We start from the raw sequence: 22048 nt of genomic DNA on the forward strand, positions 1-22048 counted from the left end.
AGCTTCATCCCAAAAGGGTACTTACCAGATGCCAGTGGTGCTCTCCTATATGAGGTGTCTGTCAGCCCCTGGTAGAATGTATCTCCCAGTGAGGATGCATGGGGGTCAGGGAGTCACTTCACGAGGCAGTCTGTCCCTTATCAGAGCTTGAACACTGTGCTGGAAAATCCATTGTTCTCTCCAGAGTTGCCAGGCAGGGATCTTTAAGTCTGCTGAAACTGTACCCACAACTGGCCCTTTTCCAAGGTACTCACTCTGTCCCAGGAAGTTGGGGGCTTTATTCATAAGTCCCTGACAGGCTGCTTATTTATTTATTTATTTATTTATTTATTTATTCATTCATTCATTCATTCATTCATTCATTCATTCATTCCAGGGATGCTCTGCCTAGCAAGGAGGGAGTTTAGGGACATAGTCTGCCTGCAGAGGACTTGCTGAGCTGCTGTGGGGTCTGCATTGTTTGAACTTCCCAGTGAGTTTATTTACACAGGTGAGGTTAAAACCACCTACTTGAGCCTCAGCAATGGCGGATGCCCCTCCCAGCACCGAGCTCAAACATCCCAGCTGGAGCTCAGACTGCTGTGATGGCTCTGAGAATTTCAAGCCAGTGAATCTTAGCTTGCTGGTCTTTGTCAGGGAGTGGGACCTGCCAAACCCTATCCCTTGGCTGTCTCACTTCAGCCCCCATTTTCAGGGGAGTGAACAGTTATGTCTCCCTGGCTTTCCAGGTGCCACTCAGTTGGAAATGCAGAGATCATCTGCCTTCTGCATTGCCTTTGCTGGGAGCCGTGCACCAGAGCTGTTCCTATTCGGCCATCTTACCAGCAATGTCCTGATTTTTTATTATTATTTATTTTTATTTTTATTTTTTGAGATAGTTTCACTCTTGTTGCCCAGATTGTACAATGGCATGATCTTGGCCCACTGCAACCTCCACTTCCTGGGTTCAAGTGATTCTCCTGTCTCAGCCTCCCAAGTAGCTGGGATTACAGGCACCTGCCACCACACCTCGCAAATTTTTTTTTAGTAGAGACAGGGTTTCACCATGTTAGCTATGCTGGTCTTGAAATCCTGACCTCAGGTGATCTGCCTACCTTGGCCTCCCAAAGTTCTGGGATTATAGGTGTGAGCCACTGCGCCTGGCTTGTTTTTGAATTGTCATGGGTTGTACCACTTCTTTAATAGAGTTCTTCCTCTTTTGCTATGTCACTGTTTTCTTGAAATACCAAGCAAATTTGATATTAGTTTTTCCATTTACTTTGATAGCATGCACAATTTTTTTTTAAAATTCTACCCAGCTATTTTGCTTTCTAACCCTTTGTTTCTCTTTCTTGGTCCTCACCATAGTAGCTTGGAAGTGACACACAACTGCAGCCCTTTAAAAAAGTAGACTGTGCTTGCGGTAGTGAACAGCTCATGACAATGCTCTTGACTGTCCAAACCATTCTAAGAGGATATGGTGTCTAGTCTTGTGAAAGTCCAGGGAGACCCAAAGCCTACAGTGGCAGTTTCAAGCTGACATATGGATAGGAGTAAAGGTTACAAACAAATGGTAGCTGGAGTTAGAAGCAAATATTTTCAAAACAGCAGACAGCACCAGGCACCTAATGGCAGTGTATCACATTGCAGTGGGGGAAACCTGAACTCAGAGGCAGGCTTTGGCATCACCCATGAGGATTGCCAAAGTGTCCACAAAGGCAGCATTTGTGAGGACAACCCTCTCCTCCCTGGGCCATGACCACAGATGTGCACTGCTGGCAGAGACCCTGCTGGCTAGGAGGTAGGGCTGGGAGGGAAGTGGTGTCCTAAAGCCCCAGCCTTAGGACACTTATCCAGCCATAGGGTTGGGCTTTAGCCACAGATTATATTTAGAAATGGCACCAGACAAATGTTGAAAACAGAATATCTCTCCCCTTATCCCCAGAATTTTGTCTTAAAGGGTAACACATCCTACTTGTACATATGAAAGAGAAATACTGAAATCTAAGTGACAGTTACTGCTAAATTATCACAAGACTGGGTAGGGGGTATTTTACTCACCTTACTTATTGGTGTTACTTTCTCCACTTTCTACTGACTTGTGTGCAGCTGCCCCCAGGAATCATGTTGGTCACCTAGAGTCCAGTGTTGTTTAATGAATCACAACTGCATACTTTGATATAGACAAGAAAGAGAATTGAGTACAGTTAGGGCAGCCGTGTGCATGCAGTGCATATGCACATGTGGGAGACACACTTCTCAAAAGGAGACAGTATGGACAACACAGCCCTCCTGGGACGAAAGCAGCATGGCCCTTTCTTTGAGGCTATGCTGTAAGGATGCTTCTCTTTCCAAGCCCATGGGAATCTATAAACTTTCTGGGACCTTTTTCCTTGGCATTTCTGCCTGGGGGTTTTTCCTTAGAGGATTCTGCTGCTTATCTTGCTCACTCCTGATGGCTCACAGTCCCTCATTGGCTTACTTTTGTATCAGGGCTGAGCTGCTGTGACTCCTTCTGCCCTCCAGCCTCTGTGGAAGTTATAAGCCCTTGGGAGAGAGCAGAAAGATTAAAGGGATGAGCCTCTGAAACTGTACGTATCTGGGGCTTTGGGGAGCCAAGCTTGATTTACATTAGAGCTTTGCTGGAATCATTTCCCACTGACATATTAAGGAGGTTGTTGGAGGATTCCACTGCCCTCTTCCTTTTCAAGATAGCTTTTTCAGAAAGTTAATTAAGCTAGAATAGTTTCCTCCTTGGGAGCTTGAGGTAGACCTGGAATTTGTCTCTTAAAAATGATCCATACCCTGGAAAATGGGGAAGACAAATGCTCATCTTCATCCTCTTTATTTTAGTAGGCTCATTTTTTCTTCAACTCACTTGATAATTTAACTCCCCTCTTTTAGATTTATTAATGCACATTTTTGTTCATTGCTTCTTTTGTATAAATTGCTATGGTAGGGACTTTGAAGAATATAAAAAAGTAAAATACTCAGTCTTTGACCTAAAGGATTTTGCGATCTTAATGTGATTATAAAACTTGAAATGATCATTGACACGTTGTAGACTGTGTTAAGTCTCAAATGACTGGAATTGTTGATAAATGCCATGAGAATTTCAGCACGTTTCCTTTTCTCTCATCTTGGTCTTTATAGTTAAATAATACGAGTCTGAATCTTGAGTTCACCAACACTCCTATGTGACCTTGGACAAGTCACTTGTCCTTTCTAAACCTCAGTTTTTCACATGAAAAAGGGGAAGAAATAATGCAAGCTTCTTAGGAGTTAACTGAATTAAATAATGTATAAAGAGCATTTAACACCATGCCTTGCACGTAAGAGTGCTCAATAAAAATGGTTATTATTGTTAGTTACCTAGCAATTTTATTCACTCCTCAGTGCTATGAGTAAGGCATATGAGAGAAAGCTCAGACACTGACTGCATGGCTAACACAACATTTGTTTTTCAGACTTTTCAATGATGTCTGCTGCAATGGAGCTCAGCCAGTATTTAAACTCTCAGTATCCCTTGCTTTCCACTCTCTTCATGGTTTAATCACTAACATAAATATGGGTGATTGAACAAGTTGACCCAAGCCTTTACCAAATGATGTGACCCAGACTCTAGACAGCTATTGAAAAGGACAGAGGGGAGGGGCGGCTTTCTTAATAGAGAAAATATATTCCATGAAGCCAGCACCACTCCCTGCTTTCATGGAGGATGGTGGAAGAGAAGGAACATAGGAGTTCCTAAGTCTTAAACTGTCATCATGTTATATTTCTATTCCTTAATTTAGTAGAAAAAGAAATTTTTTTGTGGCGGAGTCTTGCTCTGTCGCCTAGGCTGGAGTGGAATGGTGCGATATCTTGGCTCACTGCAACCTCTAGCCTCCTGAGTAGCAGGGTCTAGAGGCAGGCACCACTATGCCTGGCTTATTTTTGTATTTTTAGTAGAGACCGGGTTTTACCATATTGAGCAGGCTGGTTTTAAACCCGTGATCTCAGGTGATCTGCCCACCTCGGCCTCCCTAAGTGTTGGGAGTACAGGGGTGAGCCACCGCACCCATCTGAAAATCTTTCTATCATAACTCTTGTTAAGTACCAATGCCCCAGGAATAGGCCTTGTGAGGACAGAGATTGTGAATGCTAATATACGTAGAAGTAATTCTCCCTTCCTATGCTTTAAAATGTCTCCAAAACTCACCACCACTGTCTCGTTCACTGTGGGCTTGGTGACTAACAGCTTCATGGGAAGATTTCCTTTTACCTTTGAAAAGTGCTCTCCCGGTGGCTCTGGGAAATAGTTGATTCCTCTCCCACAGGCCAGTGGTTCCCTGTTTCCCACAGGAAGCCCACAGCAGCAGGTGGGAAGCCAGGGAGCTTTTGAAAGCTGATTCTGTTTGTGCTTTACTTATGGCTCCCTTTGAAGGTACTGTGGAAAAAGAGAGCTCATAGCTGAGGTTCTAACAACCCTGCAGTTAGTTTTAAAACTGTTTCAGCTTATGAAATTGTTTCCAGGCCACAGGGCTTTTCCCAGCTCTTTCCAAACTGTGAGCTCAAAGCAAGGACAGCGAAGGACAGAGCTCAGACAATGCTCCCAGTCCGTTTCTGGGAAAGTGCTGTCTCCTCTTAGGCAGAACAACAGTTGACTTGCGACCTGTACTCATCTTTAGGGCTGGTTTATTAGCATGCACCCTAAGGCCTTTCACCTGGCAGCCAGAAGGGCATTTACTATCATTATGGCCTCTCCCCTTTAGATGTATAATGTGATAACCAATGCAATAAAAAAAATATGATAACCAAATGAACTTCTAGCCAGCCAGAAATATGGGGATCCAAGGACAAGACCAAAGGTTGTTTATATATCATTAAGCGGGGTGACCCAGTAACAAACCACACCATCCAAAGAGGGTGAGTGTATGTGTGTGCCCACACACAATTATATATATTTCAGGGGAATAGCACAATTATATTACATTGTATTTTGGGGGGCTTCAAGGTATTAAGTTGTTTAATGCTGATGTGTAAATCATCTCACAACTTTTGTAACCTTGATTTGGCAATCTTCATACACACAGTCATACACACACATATAGTATGCTTGCAGCCTAGAAATTGAGAGTGACCTAGGACTGCTTTTTATGTTTATGAGGCCTAGGCCTGGTTATGCAGCAAAGAATGCAGCAAGTCTTAATTTTGCTGACTATAAACTAAGAATACAAGGTACCCAATATGGCAAGTACAAGGGTATTTGTGGCAATAAGAAGGCAAACTAATCAAAATGGGAACTGTTTTGGAAATCTAGACAGAATGCTGTCATAAATATCGATGTTTGGAAATTGCTTCTGGAAAGTGAAGCTCACACCACGGAGAGTTCTCATCATCCCCTGGTCATTTTAATCTCTTAAAAATTGCGTCATTTTGCATTCATCCATTTCTTATTTCACAGCGCCTACTATGCACCAGACACAGTGAATATAATAGCAGTTTGTATGTTGTTTGGTCCTATTAAATATTAATGATGGTTATTAAGAGTTTAGTACAGACTGCATCCAATCACAGCTATGGTATGGAGTTCTGAAAATCTCAGAGGTGAGACCTAGTAGTAACTTAAAATCTATGGACTGTCAATATTCCTGTGTGAACCGAACCAAACATAAACAGGGAGGGCTGCATCCCTGAGTTGAGGACTGCAGTGTTTGCTCCTTAAGTGCACAGGGCTCAGTGTTTGGCTCTGAGAGGTGTTTTGGAAATATTTGAATTGACCTGAATTCTTACCTGTGAGGCAAGACTGTGCACTCTGGATGTGGACTGTTTGCTGTGGTTGCAGTTGCTGGCCCTGCCCTTCTCACTTTAAAAGATATCCTTGGAGAGACTCTTCTCTCTTTCTGTGTGTGCCAAGGGACACCTTCAGCAGCAAAGAGGTTGAAAGCAAGAGTGTGTGTCTGGGGTGAGGGGAGAGTGAGGTGGGGAAGGGACCCTGCTTGTCTAATTGAGATTCCAGGGAGGAGATACAATGCCCTCCAAGTAAACGAGAAATTAACCATTAGTTCTGCAAAGATGTATTTCACCAAAGGAGGAACTTCTCTTTGTTCAGGGGAAATACTTTTTTTTAAAAAAAGGTTCTGATTCCCAGTGTTGCCCAAGTCAGTTCCTAATTATGACCAAGAGTGGCATAGACCTCTGTGAATCCCCAGACGTAGTGAGTGAACTGAAACCCAATGTGTAAGAAGATCTGAGATCAGAAGTACAGCTTATTAAGTCAACTTAAGATTGTATGTTCTGAAAAAAAAAAAAGATTGTGTTCTGGAAAAGGGCATCTTGAGTCTGTGGATAAGAAATATTAATGACATACCTGAAGAACCAAAAGGGGAATAAAAGGGGACTAGCTGATTTATCCCATTACAGATGCAGTGCCCATCTTCATGTCATTTCTTATTTGGTCTTCCCTGCCCTCCATGGGGTTATTCACCGAAGGGTGAACTGTGACCTCATGAAAACTAGAGATAGAAAACCAAATCCTAAATTCTTCTCTTTGAAGAAAATACCTTTCTGAGTGTTTTCTTCAAAGGCTTCTCGGGAGATGCAGAGAGCTGTGGTTTTGAGCATCTGTGTTGGAGCCATTCCCTCTCTCCCTTCCGCTCTCCAGCCTCCAAGTTTCTATGGTGATATTTCCTCTTCACAGTGATTAATAATAATAATAATGGCAATATTAACAGAAGCAGCAAACAGTAATGACTCAGGGCTAAAGAAGCTGTCATACTAAATAACTTAAACCTACAGAACAACTTCAGCTTTGCCTCCTGAGATGCTATCTTACAGCAGGACATTTTTTTTGTTTGTTTTTAATTTCGCATGGTGTAGAGTTACTAATTATGTAACTTGAGAATTAGACATGTATCCAGTCTCCATTATCATCCTACAGAGAAACAGAACACTGAATTCTAGTGCCAAATATATCATTTAGAGTGCAATATCAGTTCTTCAGAGAAAAGCATAATTTCTTGGACTGGGGAAGCAACAGTGAAAATCATGGTTTACATGAACCATTTGATCACTGTCTAAGTTAAAATGGGTCATTCTCTACCCTTGCTGAGTTCACCTAGGAAAAAAAAGAAAATGGGTCTTCTCCTGGTTGTGTTATTGCTGCGATGTTCCTTTCTTTGTCATGCTAATGGCTTCGTGTGTGTGTGTGTGTGTGTGTGTGTGTGTGTGTGTATGTCTGTATTCACTCATTTGCACCTGTAGCATGCTTCTCTAATCTGTGTCTACCTCAGCATCCTAAGGGCCAAGGCTAACACCTGTAGCTCTACAGATAGTACCCTGTGCAACCCCACTGGATAGGGGAATGAATCTTTGAATGAAAATCGGTACCACTGTCAAGTTTAATATGGCCCCTAATATATAAGGGAAAAAAGCCATCCTCTTTCTCTTGTGCAAGGAAACAAATAGGTTAGGTTAAGCAAGAACAAAGTTCTTAGATAAGATGGAAGGAGTCTATTGAAAAAGCGGCAATACTTTTACCATTGGTGGTCAGTGGGATTTTAACAAAGAATCAAAGGTAGTGCTGCCTGGCCTTAGGTAGATGAGGTAGTTTTATAGCCCTGAGCGCAGGCCTGGGAGTTTCCAAAGACCTCAAGGCAGCTATGGAGTCCTAGGGCCTGAGCAGGAGGTGGCCCTCCCTGTCCTGGGTCACCCTAGCTCTACTTTTCTCTTTGGTTGGAAACCCTTTGGTTCTGCAATGCCACCATTACCTCTCAGAGTATGGCCAGGGGAACCAAAGAAACTCACCTTCTTCATTTGCTCTGCATTTTTTTCTGCATTGATGGTTTTCTTAGACTTTTAATATATTGAATCATGCGACCTTACACATTGTACTAAAACTTTTAGGTAGCATCAGAGGTTCTAATTTGATTCTAGTTTAATTTTCTGGGGGGTTGTGCCCAGACGTGGGCATTTTGAGAAAGCTCTCCATTGAGCTTACCATTTCTTGAGAGTTGAGAAATGCTAGGGTTTAAATCCAGACTCTGGGGCTGGGGCTCTTCACCATCTACCTGCATATTTGGCATTCTTGCCCATTCTGTATTACCAGTGCACTCCTTCCAGCCCTTTATTCATCCCAATTCTTTGCAAAACTCCATTGGACATCTTTCAGTACAGCCACTCTTAAAGCTGGAGACTCCCCTTGGCAACTAGAAAAATATGTATGGGAAGGGGCAGATTGGTTGACTGGGCTAACTGTCTTTATACGACCTAGTGCTCCTTCTTATGGGACAGAAAAGCCAGTCTGCCCTCTCCCCAGGACCTCCATTTCAGTCGGTGCCTCAGGCCAATCCTTGCCTTTGAGAGTATTGTGAGGTCTGTAGCTAGACTTTGGATGATTCAAACATTGTCTGAATGCAGTCCGAATGCCTTTATCGAATGCTAGATTCCAACTATGCATCAAAGCTGGCAGAGGAACTGTTGGCAGCTGGTCGCTCAATCTGGACTTACAGGAAAAATTATCAGAGAATGCAGTTTTGCTAGTGAGATGAACAACAGCAAAAATTGCACTGAGTAAAGCAAGTTGAAGACTGGGGCTTCGTAGGTCTGTGTCTTTTGAATAGATGGCTGTAGTTTAACAACTGAGAAGTCTACACTAGGTTATGTATTGAGATTCATGTATGAGAAATCCTGCTATGGTTTGAATGACCCCTCCAAAACTCATGTTGAAACTTAATCTCCAATGTGGCAGTACTGAGGGATGGGTCCTTTAAGAGGTGTTTGGAAGGGCCGGGCGCGGTGGCTCAAGCCTGTAATCCCAGCACTTTGGGAGGCCGAGGCGGGTGGATCACGAGGTCAAGAGATCGAGACCATCCTGGTCAACATGGTGAAACCCCGTTTCTACTAAAAATACAAAAAATTAGCTGGGCATGGTGGCATGTGCCTGTAATCCCAGCTACTCAGGAGGCTGAGGCAGGAGAATTGCCTGAACCCAGGAGGCAGAGGCTGTGGTGAGCCAAGATCGCGCCATTGCACTCCAACCTGGGTAACAAGAATGAAACTCCGCCTCAAAAAAAAAAAAAAAAAGGTGTTTGGGTTATAAGGGCTCTGCCCTCATGAATGGATTAATTCACTCATAGATTCTTGGATTAACGAGTTATCACAGGTGTGGAACCGCTGGCTTTGTAAGAGGAAACGAAACGTGAGCTGGCATGCTGAGCACCCTCGCTATGTGGTTTGCTGTGCCGCCTGAGGATGCTGCAGAGAGGCCCCACCAGCAAGTCCCCATCTCACCAGATGTGTCCCTGTGACACTGGACTTCTCAGCCTTCACTACTGTAAGCAATAAATTCCTTTTCTTTTGAAACTACCCAGTTTCAGGCACTGTGTTACATGCAATGCAACATGGACTAAGACAGATCCCAACAGATTAGAACATGTATGATCAGTGCAGGGAGGCTCCAGAGGCCTTTGCTTTAGCCCAGCGCCTTGAATGGCTGGCTGTGGCCTTTCACTGGCTCCGTTTCATCTGTGCGCTCTGTCAGAGATAATGAAATCAGACAGGCCCACAGCCACTGCTTTTCCCTCCTCACAAATTTTTAATAAAACTCTTTGAACAACAGAGCTGGGCATCTCTGAAGCCTGAAATTAAAGCGATAAGATAGAAGATTACTCACTTGTCAGTCTGCACCAAACTGGATCACCAATACAAATTCCAGGGGAATTTCAAAAAATCTGCCGACAATCTGAGGCTCTCCATCTGGAGTCTTTTCTTTTTTCTTTTCATAGGAAGAAAACACAGCACTAAGGAAGAGAAAAGAGACACTTCATTCTCTGCCACAAACAACATGTGAATCAATCCCTGAAACAGGTTTTCACAAAAAAGTAATTTTTGGAGAGAAATGCCTTTGAATAAGTAAGTGTCCTGGATTCAGACTTCCTGAGACAAAATATAATCACAGCTGCTTGGTCAACACCACCTATCCATGTGCCTTTCAGGAGAAATCACCACCACAGGTTCCCAGCCTTGCTGGGTTCCCCTGTTCACATGAACCTTGATGCCCACTGTCTACCAGGTGCTGGTGAACCAGCACACAGCACACCTGGCGTCATGGAGCTGGTATTCCAGGTGCAAGACCAACAATCAACAAACACGTAAGCACCATCATGTAATGTTAAGTGGTGCCAAGGGCTGGTAAAGACAATGAAGCATATCATGGGGCAGTGGAAGGACCAAGGATAGGGGAGGGTGAAATACTTAGACTTGTTCAGGAAAGGCCTGTCAGTTCTGGGTTATAAATTAAGTATGTAGGCTGGCCCTTTTTGCATAGCCAAAATCTTGGCATTAATTCTGCAAATAAAATTATTCAGTTTTCTAAAAAAGGAAAATTTACTAGCCCTGGCTGAAGTTTAAGGAAGAATTTATAGTTCTCTCTTTTCCCCACCGCCCCTGCCCCCAACCCTGTCTCTTTCCTCTCTCCTTTGCTCTCTCTTGTCTATGTACCAGTCTCTTGTCTTGACTGCCTTCTCATTGCTGGGGGAAAGCGAATGCACAGTGCCTCTATTCCTTTAGAAATGATTCTTTGGAAAATATTTGTCAAGTCTTAAACTCTCTTAGGAGAAAGAAAGAAACCAGTCAGGCAGGCAGTTAAGGTGGGTCCTTAATAAAAATTTCTTCAAACAAACTGTAGGCCCTAGATAAGAAAGAGCCTGCATCCTTGAATGGAAACACTCTGTGAACCCTGATGAACAAATTCTATCCCTTTTGGGACACATTTCTCTCTCCTTGGTATGCCTTAGTCACTTGCTTTTCACCTATTTTACATACGCTTACCTTTCTGTAATTAGCTGTTGGCTAAGTCTTCATTTACATAGGGTGAGTCATCACTTCAGCCCCTGATGGGTCCCAGGCCAAGGTCCGGCCAATCCTTCAGCTCTGCCTCTAATTGGTTGTTGATACTGTGATACCTCTTTGTAAGTGGTGCTTTTTCCAAAATGGCTTGCAGACCAGTCAGCACAGTCCTCCCCTTCCCATTTAGTTATTAAACTTTCATTCCAGTGTCCACACTCCTTAATTTTCTGGGTCAGGAAGCAAAGAACTCCGGGATACCTCAAACAAGAGACTGCTACATTGTGGTGCATTAGCAAGACTGTAACATTAACACTACTCTGAAAATTTGCTACAACTAACCTCTGCTGTTTTATCTTTCTGGGTTCCCAGTAATGTAGATTTTATAATGGCTATCTGGAGCTCTGGCCCAGACTTCTATCATGCCTACAGAAAGAACATGGACCCCTGCTGAAAACAAAGAAAGCAAACAACAAACTGTGAATCCGAGTTCTGTACTAATGTCGCAAGATTTTCCACACAGAGACACTGCATCTAAATAAGGTACCCATGGTATACTGTAGCCATTTGCCTTAGAATACAATTGCAGTCCTTTTGTGTGTGTGATGAGGTATTTAGCACTATATGAGTCAGTGTTCTGGCAGGAAAAGCAGTTCAACGCCAGAGGTTTGAGTGAAGTGAATGTAAGAGGGGCTATTGTGAAAGGTGTGGGTAGGGTGAAGGGAGATGGGGAGGCAACCAGAGATTAGCAAGAGCAGAAAGCCATTATCACCTGCAGAGCTGAATGGCAGGGTTACGGTGTCTCCAGAGCCCATGGAGAACTAGAGGCCAGGAGGCAGTGGCCTGAGAGGATGCTGCCTTGTCAGAGCTTAGCAGTGAAAGTAGAGGGCAGAGCAGAGGAAAATACCCAGATCTGTCTTTCCTCCCACTCTCTAGTCTCAGTTCCAACCAGGAGCCTAGACGGTGTGTAGGAGTCAGTCGCCTCCACAGTACAGAACAGGACAGAGAAAGGCATCTGAGGAGAGCGAACGCAAATCCAGACCCCAGCAAGCACGGGGCCCACTCACCTGCTCATTAGGCGCTTTGTCTCTGCGCATATCCATGAGTGCTTCTTCAACCATTGATCCTTCTTTTCTTCCTTCTGTTGTAATAGCCAAGTATCAAGCAACTTCACACTTGGTAAATGGTCTCCCTGATCAAAGTGCTGAGGTGACCTAATTAAATCAATGGCTTTTAATTTCATCATCCATTTCAGCAATTGGCTTGTGAAGGCCTCATCTGACCATGTGTCCTGGCTACGGTCTCTTCCCTCCCCCAGGGCCTCTTTTGTACTTTAAACTCTTTTGAAATTATCTTTTATCTTAATCATTTTCTAAGTAAACTCAAAAGAACTTGCTCTTCTATTCCTTTTTTAGGGCCTGTCTAGGATTTTCTTATTCCCTCTAGCAGTTTCTTTCATAAAGAAATATAGGTCTTGAAAGCCATCATAAGGTCATTTTCCTGGAGTAGAGACTGTAAAGATGAAAGCACAGCTGTCTGGGGCCCCTCGCAGGCTTGTACTTACTGAGGGTTTCCCAATGACTGCACTTTCTGGCTCTGGCTACAATTATTTCATGAGTTACATTACAAGCCACCGCAGTTCCTTTCTTAGCTGAAATAGTTTCCTTGGCCTTTATTAAGAGTTTCTTTTTTTTCCCCCCATGAAGAAAGAACAGCTCTTGAGAACTTTGCCAAATGCACACATTCACACAAACCCACCCATTATAAATCTGTGTTTAAAACACATAATGGTTCTGCTGTTGTTGTGAAAAACGGTTATTGTCTACATCTTCACCCACTTTTGAAGACACTGATCTCTCTGCTCTTTCCTAGAAGAATTCTTTGCTTTGTTGTGTTCTAAGTGTGAACAGTGAGAAACGGCCTTTAAACTGATATTGATCCCCTGGCTTTACCAACTCAAAGCCCTACAAAGGGCATGTCAGCTGTCTTGGAGCTGAATAGCATTACTAATTAAACTCAAGATTTATGCTTCCGTTCATCAGAGAGTACTTCAGAAGCACCTCTACCTAACCCTCTCTGTAGCCTGAGACTAAGGAGGGCAGGCATGAAAGAAACCTCATGAATATTAAGTGATGCTTTATTGAGACCCTCGAGGCCTTGCCAATGGCATGGGAAGCCTGTCATTCTCCATATGTAGCTCTTAAAAGTTTAGGTGGTCAATCCTGCAGAGAAAAATCTCTACCCACCAAAATATATCTCAGCCCATTCCAAATTAAATATTGTCAGTCCCCTCTCTCTTCACCCCCAAGTCACCAGAAGTTAAGTTAGACTCAGGTAGGAAAGAATTCGGTGTAGATGTTTTCACCTAAGTGCTAACGACCTGTGGTATCAGTAGCTATAAAAACACCATCAAGATATTAGCCAAAATCATAGGGATGAAAGCTCACCCACGGCACTGCTGCTGAAATCATTATATTCTTCATGTACTGTTTTACTGACAGTTGATTCCCAGGCCTGATGTCCGAAATAGGAAGCTTACTTGTCTTTACCAGTTTAGTTTCCTAGGCCTGGAATATAGTACCAAGATCAGGGTAACAGGTCTTCTGCATCAGGGGTTCCTAACCCCAGGACCACAGACTCATACCAGTCTGCGGCCTGCCAGGAACTGGGCCACCCAACAGGAGGTGAGCAGCGGGCAAGTGAGCATTACCACCTGAGCTCCACCTCTTGTCAGATCAGCAGGGACATTCAGTTCTCAGGAGCGCAAACCCTACTGTGAACTGTGCACGCAAGGGATCGAGGGTTGTGTGATCCTTATGAGAATCTAATGCTCGATATGATCTGAAGTAGAACAGTTCCATCCCTAAACTATCCCTCCCGCTACCCCTCTTTCACCCCCACCTTCCCAACTATCACCCCTTTCTACCTGGGATTCTGCGATACAGATTAACTTCCAAAATGACTCAGTTCCTCATGATGAAGAATCTTCAAACTTTAAGAGGCTAAACTTGCAATAGCCTCTTGAGTGTCCCCCTTGCGGGCTTATGCAACCACCAAGGTGAAGAAGAAAACCATGTGTGTGTGGTGGGGGAGGGGGCGAAGGGGGAAGATACCTAGGCGCACCGCAGGTATCTGGGTATCTGCGCTGACATCGATGTGATGATAAAGCTGCGGTTATTAATAATTAGAGCACAATTTAGTGACTGTTGACATTAAACCTGGAATTCAGATCACGTTCCTTCTCTGCTAAGATCTCTTCCATGGCTTCCCACTCAAATTAGAATGAAAATGTCAACTTTTTTTGTGGCCTTTTCTGTTCCCTCCCTACTGACCAGCCTTACCTCTCTCCTCCTTCCTCTCCTTTTGCCAAAGACTCAAGCCATGCACTGACGTTACTTCTGTTTCTCATCCTAAACTGGTTCTGTTTTAAAGTGTACTATTCTTAGAGAGGTCTTCCTCTTCAGACTGTACTCTCTAAAATAGTGCCCCTGTTGTAGATATTATCTTACTCATCATATCACTCTATTTATTCCCTTCATAGTAATGATAAAAATCAGTATTTATTTTTACTTTTTGTTTCCTCCACTAAGAGCTACAATGAGTAGAAACCCTTTTGTCATTAAATTATCTCTATCAGCTAACAATAGAGAGTAACATGGAGCAGAACTCGTAATTGTTGAATGAATTAAAGAAATCTTATTCATTAATAATTTCTCATATAAACCATTTGCAAATATGAACATGCTATGCTCACGGTCCACATTTTCTTGAGACAGTCTCGCTCTGTCACCAGGTGCCAGGCTGGAGTGCAGTGGCGCAATCTCGGCTCACTGCAACCTCTGCCTCCTGGGTTCAAGCAATTCTCCTACCTCAGCCCTCCTGAGTAGCTGGAACTACAGGTGTGCACCACCACGCCCAGCTAATTTTTGTATTTTTAGTAGAGACGGGGTTTCACCATGTTGGCCAGGATGGTCTCGATCTCTTGACCTCATGACCTGCCCGTCATGGTCCATATTTTTTTTAAAGGACCCGGCTAACCCTGTGTGGGGTGGGGCAGGCTGGCTAAAAGTTGGATTGTAGCTTTGAGGTTATGATTTAGTGACATTGACTGTAACCACTGAAAGAACTTGAAAGAAGCATCCCTTAACCTCTTTTTAAAGTTTTCATTTGGGCTACGAACACGGGTATTGAAAGTTCTGACAAAGCTTATCTATGCTTTACTGAAAATAAACAACTAGTCTTTTTTCTTTCTTTTCTTTTCTTTTTTTTTTTTTTAAAGAGATGAGACAGGGTCTCACATGGTCACCCAGGCTGGAGTGCAATCATAGATCACTGCAAACTTGAACTCCTGGACTCGAGGGATCCTCCTGCCTAGGCATCCCAAAGTGCTAGGATTATATGCATGCCACCACACCCAGCCTGAAGTAATGCTTTTTAACTTCCTCTTGGTGTTCCTTTCCTGCCAATTGCATGCCATTTATTCCTTTTGTAATAGTGTCTATTAGATAGTACAAGACAATATCTTGTCTATTATTTTCTGTTATTCTTCCTTCATCAAATTTCCTAATGCTTTCTGTAGTTGCTAGAGGCTACCATATTGATACAAGAAGAATCAGGATTGCTGTATCTAAAACCATAAGGGAAACAAACGGTTAATTACAGTTTTCTTGATTTACTTCTAGGGATCATTTGGATTAAAAGCAAAGGCTCTGAGAGGAACTGAGTGTCCCACTTGCGGGTTTATGCAACAACAAAGGTAAAGAAGAAAACCATATGTGTGTTGTAGCCAGGACGAGAGGGGGAAGCAGGGTAGATCTTGCCCACCCTACCTCTTGGAACACAGAAAGACTTAGGTGGGAGGTGACCTTGAAGGGTCAGATCTGGGTTACCAGGAGGGGAGAAAAGAATGCAGAGGTGACAGAGCATGGCCAGTGGCCAAGAGCCACGTGGAAGCCAAGCCAAAGATGCAGGTAGCCATCTTTCTTTTTTCTTACCCAAGCAAAGAGCCTTTGAAGCAGGTCTCACCTGTGCCAGGAGGGAGCCTTTCTTCCACGGCTGCCTGGGGTTTAGTCCACAGCAGAAGAACAGCTGTTTGCAACCTGAGACTCTGCTGAACTCCCATCTACCTGTCCTGCTCAAAAACCACCCTGGTTTTTGAGTGGGACAAAAGGTGGGGTCCTTGACCCCCCCCCCCCCCCCCCCACCGAGAGAGGCAGTAATAAGTGGAACAGACACAAACCTGAGCTGGGCTGGACAGCAGAGAAATTCACTGCATGTGCCCAACCATTTTTTATGAGGAGGAGGATGATAGCTAGCAGTTTAGGTCATGCTTTTTATCACAAATAAGCCCAACCACTGTCACTTCTAATTTGGAATTACCTCTAATGGAGGTAATTCTTGGAATTCTGGCCTTGATAAAAATGTAGAAAACCATTTTTCTAACGTAGGACTTCAGAATGCAAATAATCACAGCCTTGTCCTGCAGTGAGGAGCGAAATGGGACCCACCTGCAGGAGCGCCCACATCTGAACCCTTGAGTGAATACATACTTGATGCTGTTTACCAAGGGTCCGCATCCTTTCCATCTCTCATTCATATAACCCCCCTACCAAATTAGGGACACCCATGAAATGCTGAGAAGCAGCAGCAAAAATCTGTGCTCTGAGCATCAACATCTTGAAACTTCATTGTATTATACATCACTCTCTCTCTGAGAAAAGAACTCGCCAGTTCTAACAGCCCTCTTATTGGGAAGCCACCACAGAGATTTCCTTTTTTTTCCAGAGGAAGGAAGAGGATTTTAGCATTTCACAGTAACACTTGAGCAAGTTATGAGGGGCATTCATTGCCTAACCTCTGGCCGGTGCTTCCTTATTATTTCTTCCAGAAACTTTGGCCTCTGATCAGCACTTTGAAATATAGACTGGTCCTAAAACCGCCTTTGCAAAAATTATAACTGAGACAATGATTACAGTGACGAAGATCCGACCTAACCGACTCCGTCTGGCTTCTAACCTCCAAGCTGTCCTTGTTCGTTCCTGGGCGTAGGCTGAACTCACTTTGGGAGCAGCTTAGTTTATAGTTTAGCGTTGAAACAAGGACAATTACCACCCTTTCTCAAAACAAACCCCCTTCCTGCCTGGGGACTAGACTGCCTTTGTAGGACGAACAAATTAGCTACAAGATTAGAAATTATGGTTTAGGAGTCATGCAGCTGGAGGCTACAAGATTCTCAACCTCCCAAATTGCTCCTCAGGATAACATCACGATTGTAAAACCTAACATCGGTGCTTGAGATCTTTTGCAGACCCTGCACTGGATGGATCAGCTGGCACCACCCACATCTATAAACTGGCTCATCTGGGCTTATGGACTCCACCCAGGAACTGACTCAGAGCAAGAGGACAGCTTCTACTTGCTATGATTTCATCTCTGACCTGACCCAATCAGCACCCCCCACTTTCTGACACCCTACCTACAAAATTATCCTGATCTGAGGAATAAGAACACTCCTAGCTCCCATATGGCTGGCTCTGCATGAATTAAAGTCTTTCTCTATTGCAATTCCCCTATCTTGATAAATCAGCTCTGTCTAGGCAGTGGGCAAGGATACCCCGCTGGGGGGTTACAGTCCCTGTCTTTGGGGTGGTAGGATCTCATAAATACTGGGAAGCATATTGAGTGGCCTACGGAACCCATTCTGTGCTTTCTACTGGGTCTGCTGTAAAGTTTGCAGGGACACCTGTTTTTCTCTTTGTCCTGGGCAGCAGCTGCTCCCACAGAACAGATACACAGTCTCTAGGGAAGGGGTGGCACACACTGGCCAGTCCCCTTGTTTCTACTGCCTTTCCCACCCTCCTGAGAATGTTTTCTTTCCTGCCTTTGTTTTTCTTCACCTGTTTCATGTCAAGGACCCATGGGGTTTGGGCAGTTCCTTTTGCCCTGCTTCCTCCATCTAATACTATCCATAAGCATTTGTATTTGGAAAGCAAACTGCATCCTGGTTTCCAGATCATGTCGATTTTAGGCATTTTTATCTAGAGAATCTGCTGCTCCCAGTGGTCAATCTCTCCTATCCTGTCTTCCACGAAAGGGTTAACCTTAGGAAGCCTGTAAAGGCAGCACTGCCTCCCTTCTGTGCTCTCAGGCTGATAGGCTGCAGGGCTGACCATATTAGGAGTGTGTGAAGATTCAGCTCTGGGTATACACAGCGGGAGCGCTCCTGACAGTCTGAAAGGCAGGAGCTATATTTAGTAACAGGCACTTGGGAATAGCAGCTTAAACGTGGGAGTGGGTTGCTGGAATGCAGATGTGTAGTGAATTTCTACTCCAATCCCCATGGAAGCTTTAAGCTGAAGCATTAGAAGAGATCTGGGCTCTTCTTCCCCCTACCTTCTCCAAATTATCTGGATGGCATCCTTTGCAAGCCTAGAAAGCACAATGCAGTTCCTCTTGGCTCTGCTCCTTTTTAAACATGGAGGAAGAGAATTGTGACCGTTGAACGAATCATCACTCGAAATGTTGTGAACAGTGATTTTTCTCCCCCTAAGCCTTTACCTCCTTTCCCGTGTCTGGTTAACTAACCACTAATATGATGAAGGGAATAATTGTGTCGCCCTGTGATTTCTCCCCTTAGCAAATAAAAATAATCTCTCTTTTGTTTTGCAGGACATGTATTTTTGGTAACAGAAGTATTTTATTTTAGGTTATAGAGGGCCTTAGGTCTATGTATGTCTTCTTTGTAGAATGTGATCATAGAACATAATTATTATGTATGAAGTTATTTCTTACAAGTCCATGCAAATATATACAAAATTCTATGAGAGTAAAAAGAAAAAATAGTCTTATGAAATTGTTAATGCATTTGATGGTGTGGAAGGAAATGCCTGTTTAATTCACTCAGAGCAACTCTATCTTAGGGGTAATTTATCTAGAAATGATCAGTTCCAGGGCAGCTTTTGGGCTTTCTTTTATTTTTTTTTTCTTTCCCTCCCTTCCCTTTCTCTCTGTCTGTCTGTCTCTCCCTCGCTCTCCGTCTTGGCTAAATTTGCCATTTCAATGGACTGAGACTCTAGTTTGAAGGAGTTGAATGAATAGGCTAAGGTCATCTCTAACTTGGAGGCTTGGGAAACATGTACACATTTAGAACATGGAGTTCTCCTTGTTTCCCCAGATGTACATCTGCTGTTAATCTCCTTGATTTCCTCAGATTATTTGGTAGTGGGATGGAGAGTTCTAGTCAAAACATCACATAGGCCTAAAGCTCTGAGTGGGAAGACACTTTGACTAAAAAGCCAAAGCCCTTGTGTTTTTTTCACCACCATCTACTATAGCCAGAACACTTACGCTTTTGAGCTCCAGCTAGGAAGATGTGAATGGATTATTTAGATGGCTCCGGTTAAAAGTAGCAAAGTATAGTCTGATCTAATACATTGGATTGTCTGGGGATCCTTGTTGGAAAAGAATCTTAAGAAATTTAGCTGGGGCAGCATACTCTCTTGGGGGCAGTGATAGGATTCAGCAAAAGTGCTTACGGCAAATAGAAGATGTACACTGTGGCCACAGATGGGAAATTGGGTTAACCTTGGCGCTCCGTACAGACCCAGAGGGAGATGGAAAAGCTGGGGGTGGGGCAGATATTGGAGATGGAGTAGATTCAACGGAGGAGGGAAGGAAAGACAACCAACCGGGAAGGCTAAGGAATACAGATAGCCAGGGAGAGGAAGCCCAGGAAAAGCTGGAGTCAGGAGGACACCCCACCAGAGATGATGGTGTCTACAGAGGCCGGAAGGTAGAGTATGGCATTAGGCAACTTTGGAAAGTAGTGTTGAGAGATCCAGGCTGGCAGTGAAGATGGTGAGGTTGGCTAACCAGGTGCTAGTTTGCTACCATCATCTTGGGGTGGTAGTTTGTATGCCGGAGGGTGGGGAGAGGGAAAAAGGGAATGCAAGGCAGAGATGCATTCGTCGAGGTACAAAAATACTGAAGACTTCAAGACAAAGATTCAGAGATAAATCAGTAAGAATCTAGCTTCCAGAGAATTACAATTCACAGTAAGTGATCATGATAACTAGTGTTGATTGCCCATTATATACTGAGCACTGCAAACACTGACAGGGCATGTTGTATGCGCTGTCTCCACTAATTTGTCCAGCAAGCTTATGAAATGCATTCTGTTATGTTCATTATTAAACATATGAGGAAACCGAAGCGCAAAGTGGTACCTGACTCATGAGCGGCAGAGTTGGGATTTAAGCTCATGTCTCTGCCTAGAACCCCAAAACTTAATTGCTTCACTATACTAACTGCCAAACTGCTACAGATCTTAAAATCAGTTTGGGGTTTTTATTTTAGGAAAAAGGTAGAAGCTCTTTTTCTAGAGTTGTTTTTCTCACAGCAAATTGGATCTGATGCTGTTAGTTATCAAACATAAGTACTCATTATATGCAAGGCATTGTGCTAAGTGCTGGGCCTGCAGAGAGAAATTTGACATAGTCGCTGAAGAAACATTGTGTAGAGAAATACATGAATCACATCATGATGTGATAAGTGCCTGGAGAGCCAGATACTAAGTGCTGATGGGAAAACTGAGGAGGAACAGAATCAGAGAAAACTTGAAGAGAGAACATTTGAGGAACCTGGAGGGAACAATAACCTCTCTCCAGTGGACAAGGCCGCCAAGGATGTCATAGGTGGAGAGGGGGGACTGTTGAAGATAGAAGTCATCAGGGGTCTACAACAGCTTGGTGTAACTGGAGTGGTGGGAAATGAATTTGGGAAAGAAGGTTGAAGCCACGTTAGATAAAAGGCTTGTATGTCAGAGTAAGGAGATTAGAATCCACTGAGTTCTGAACAAGAGCTCCTAAAATCTTCTCGTCCTAAGGTCTGGACTGACCTCAGAGCTAATGGGAAGATTGTGCAGGCCAGTCCAAGAAGTGACAGCTTGTCGGAAGAAAAGATCCCAAGACAAGCACCTAACAGACCCTAATAATGTCCAGGTAAACAGGGTCCAGGCCAAAGAATTTGTCCTGCAGTGTCATAACTGTCTTCTGGAATAAATAGATAAGTCATCTTCCTCTACCCTGTAACACTCTTGGCTCATTAGTCTGAGCTTCTGATGAAACTTGTCTCAGTACTAAGATTTTCAATTTCCTTCTTAACATGGAAGAAGCTGATTAAATTAAGCACTACTGACCTCCAGGCTCTTAAAATAGAAACTCACTCAAAGGGATCAACAATGTGAATAACGCATAGTGTCACTCCCTGGTTCTCCTTTCTGCCACCACCATCCCTGGGTTCTAAAGAGAGGATATTTTTAATGGATGAAGCCCTGAAGACTTGCAGGTTTCCCTGGTGAACGCAACTCTCCACCTGCTCAGTTGCTACTTGTTGAAGAAAATTACAGAACCAGACTGATTAATTTTAAATTGATGCTTTAACCTTAAATTCTGAATAATAAACCTCAAAAGAACACTTGACGATGGCCATGAATCCTACTGTGCGTCCATAGTGAGAATACTTAACCTGTTCTTCCAGATAGTTACTCCACACCATCTGCTCTCTTTTCCAACTTCCCACATCCTCCCTCTTCTTCTCAATGAATTACTTTGTCTTCTTATTAAGAAAATAGGGTCCAGCAATCCCAGTCTGGGTATATATCCAAAGAAAATGAACTCAGTATGTCAAAGAATCTATCTGCACTCCCATGTCCACTGCAGCATTATCCACACTAGCTAAGATACGGAACCCACCTAAATGTCCATCAATAGATGACTGGCTGAGGAAAATGTGATACATATACATAATGTAATATGATTCAGCCTTTAAAAAGAAGGAAATTTGGTCATTTGGGACAACATGGCTAAACCTGGAAGACATTATGTTAAGTGAAATAAGGCAAGCACAGACAGACACATACTGCCTGATCTCACGTAGATGTGAAGTGTAAAAGAGTTTAACTCATAGAAGCAGAGAGTAGAATGGTGATTACTGGGTGGTGGGGCACGGGGGATTGCTGAGGGAAATATTGGTCAAAGGACAGAAAAATTTAGGATAAATAATTTCTAGAGATCTGTTGTACAACATGGTGACTACAGTTAATAACTGTGAATTCTTGAAAATTGCTAACAGAATAGATTCCAAGTGTTCTCATCATAAATATATATTAGCTTGACTTAGACATCTCATGATGTAAACATTTCAAAACAACAGGTACACAATAAATACATGTAATTTTTTGTCA

The 22048-nt window shown here is 43.4% G+C and overlaps 1 long non-coding RNA gene across 4 annotated transcripts; it reads left to right on the plus strand.

The window, feature by feature from the left end:
- Nucleotides 1-386: 386 nt before the first annotated feature.
- On the plus strand, nucleotides 387-21317 carry LOC141585146 (uncharacterized). Of its 4 annotated transcripts, none has more exons than XR_012518485.1 (4): nucleotides 387-10112; nucleotides 11179-11349; nucleotides 15489-15562; nucleotides 16694-21317. It is a non-coding gene; the product is annotated as an uncharacterized LOC141585146 (long non-coding RNA). The 4 variants fall into 4 exon arrangements; XR_012518486.1 differs by having other exon boundaries at nucleotides 387-9873; nucleotides 9957-11349; XR_012518484.1 differs by having other exon boundaries at nucleotides 387-9295; nucleotides 9747-11349.
- Nucleotides 21318-22048: the final 731 nt, after the last annotated feature.

The sequence above is a fragment of the Saimiri boliviensis genome, chromosome 7, assembly GCF_048565385.1.
Source record: "Saimiri boliviensis isolate mSaiBol1 chromosome 7, mSaiBol1.pri, whole genome shotgun sequence".
NCBI lineage: Eukaryota > Metazoa > Chordata > Mammalia > Primates > Cebidae > Saimiri > Saimiri boliviensis.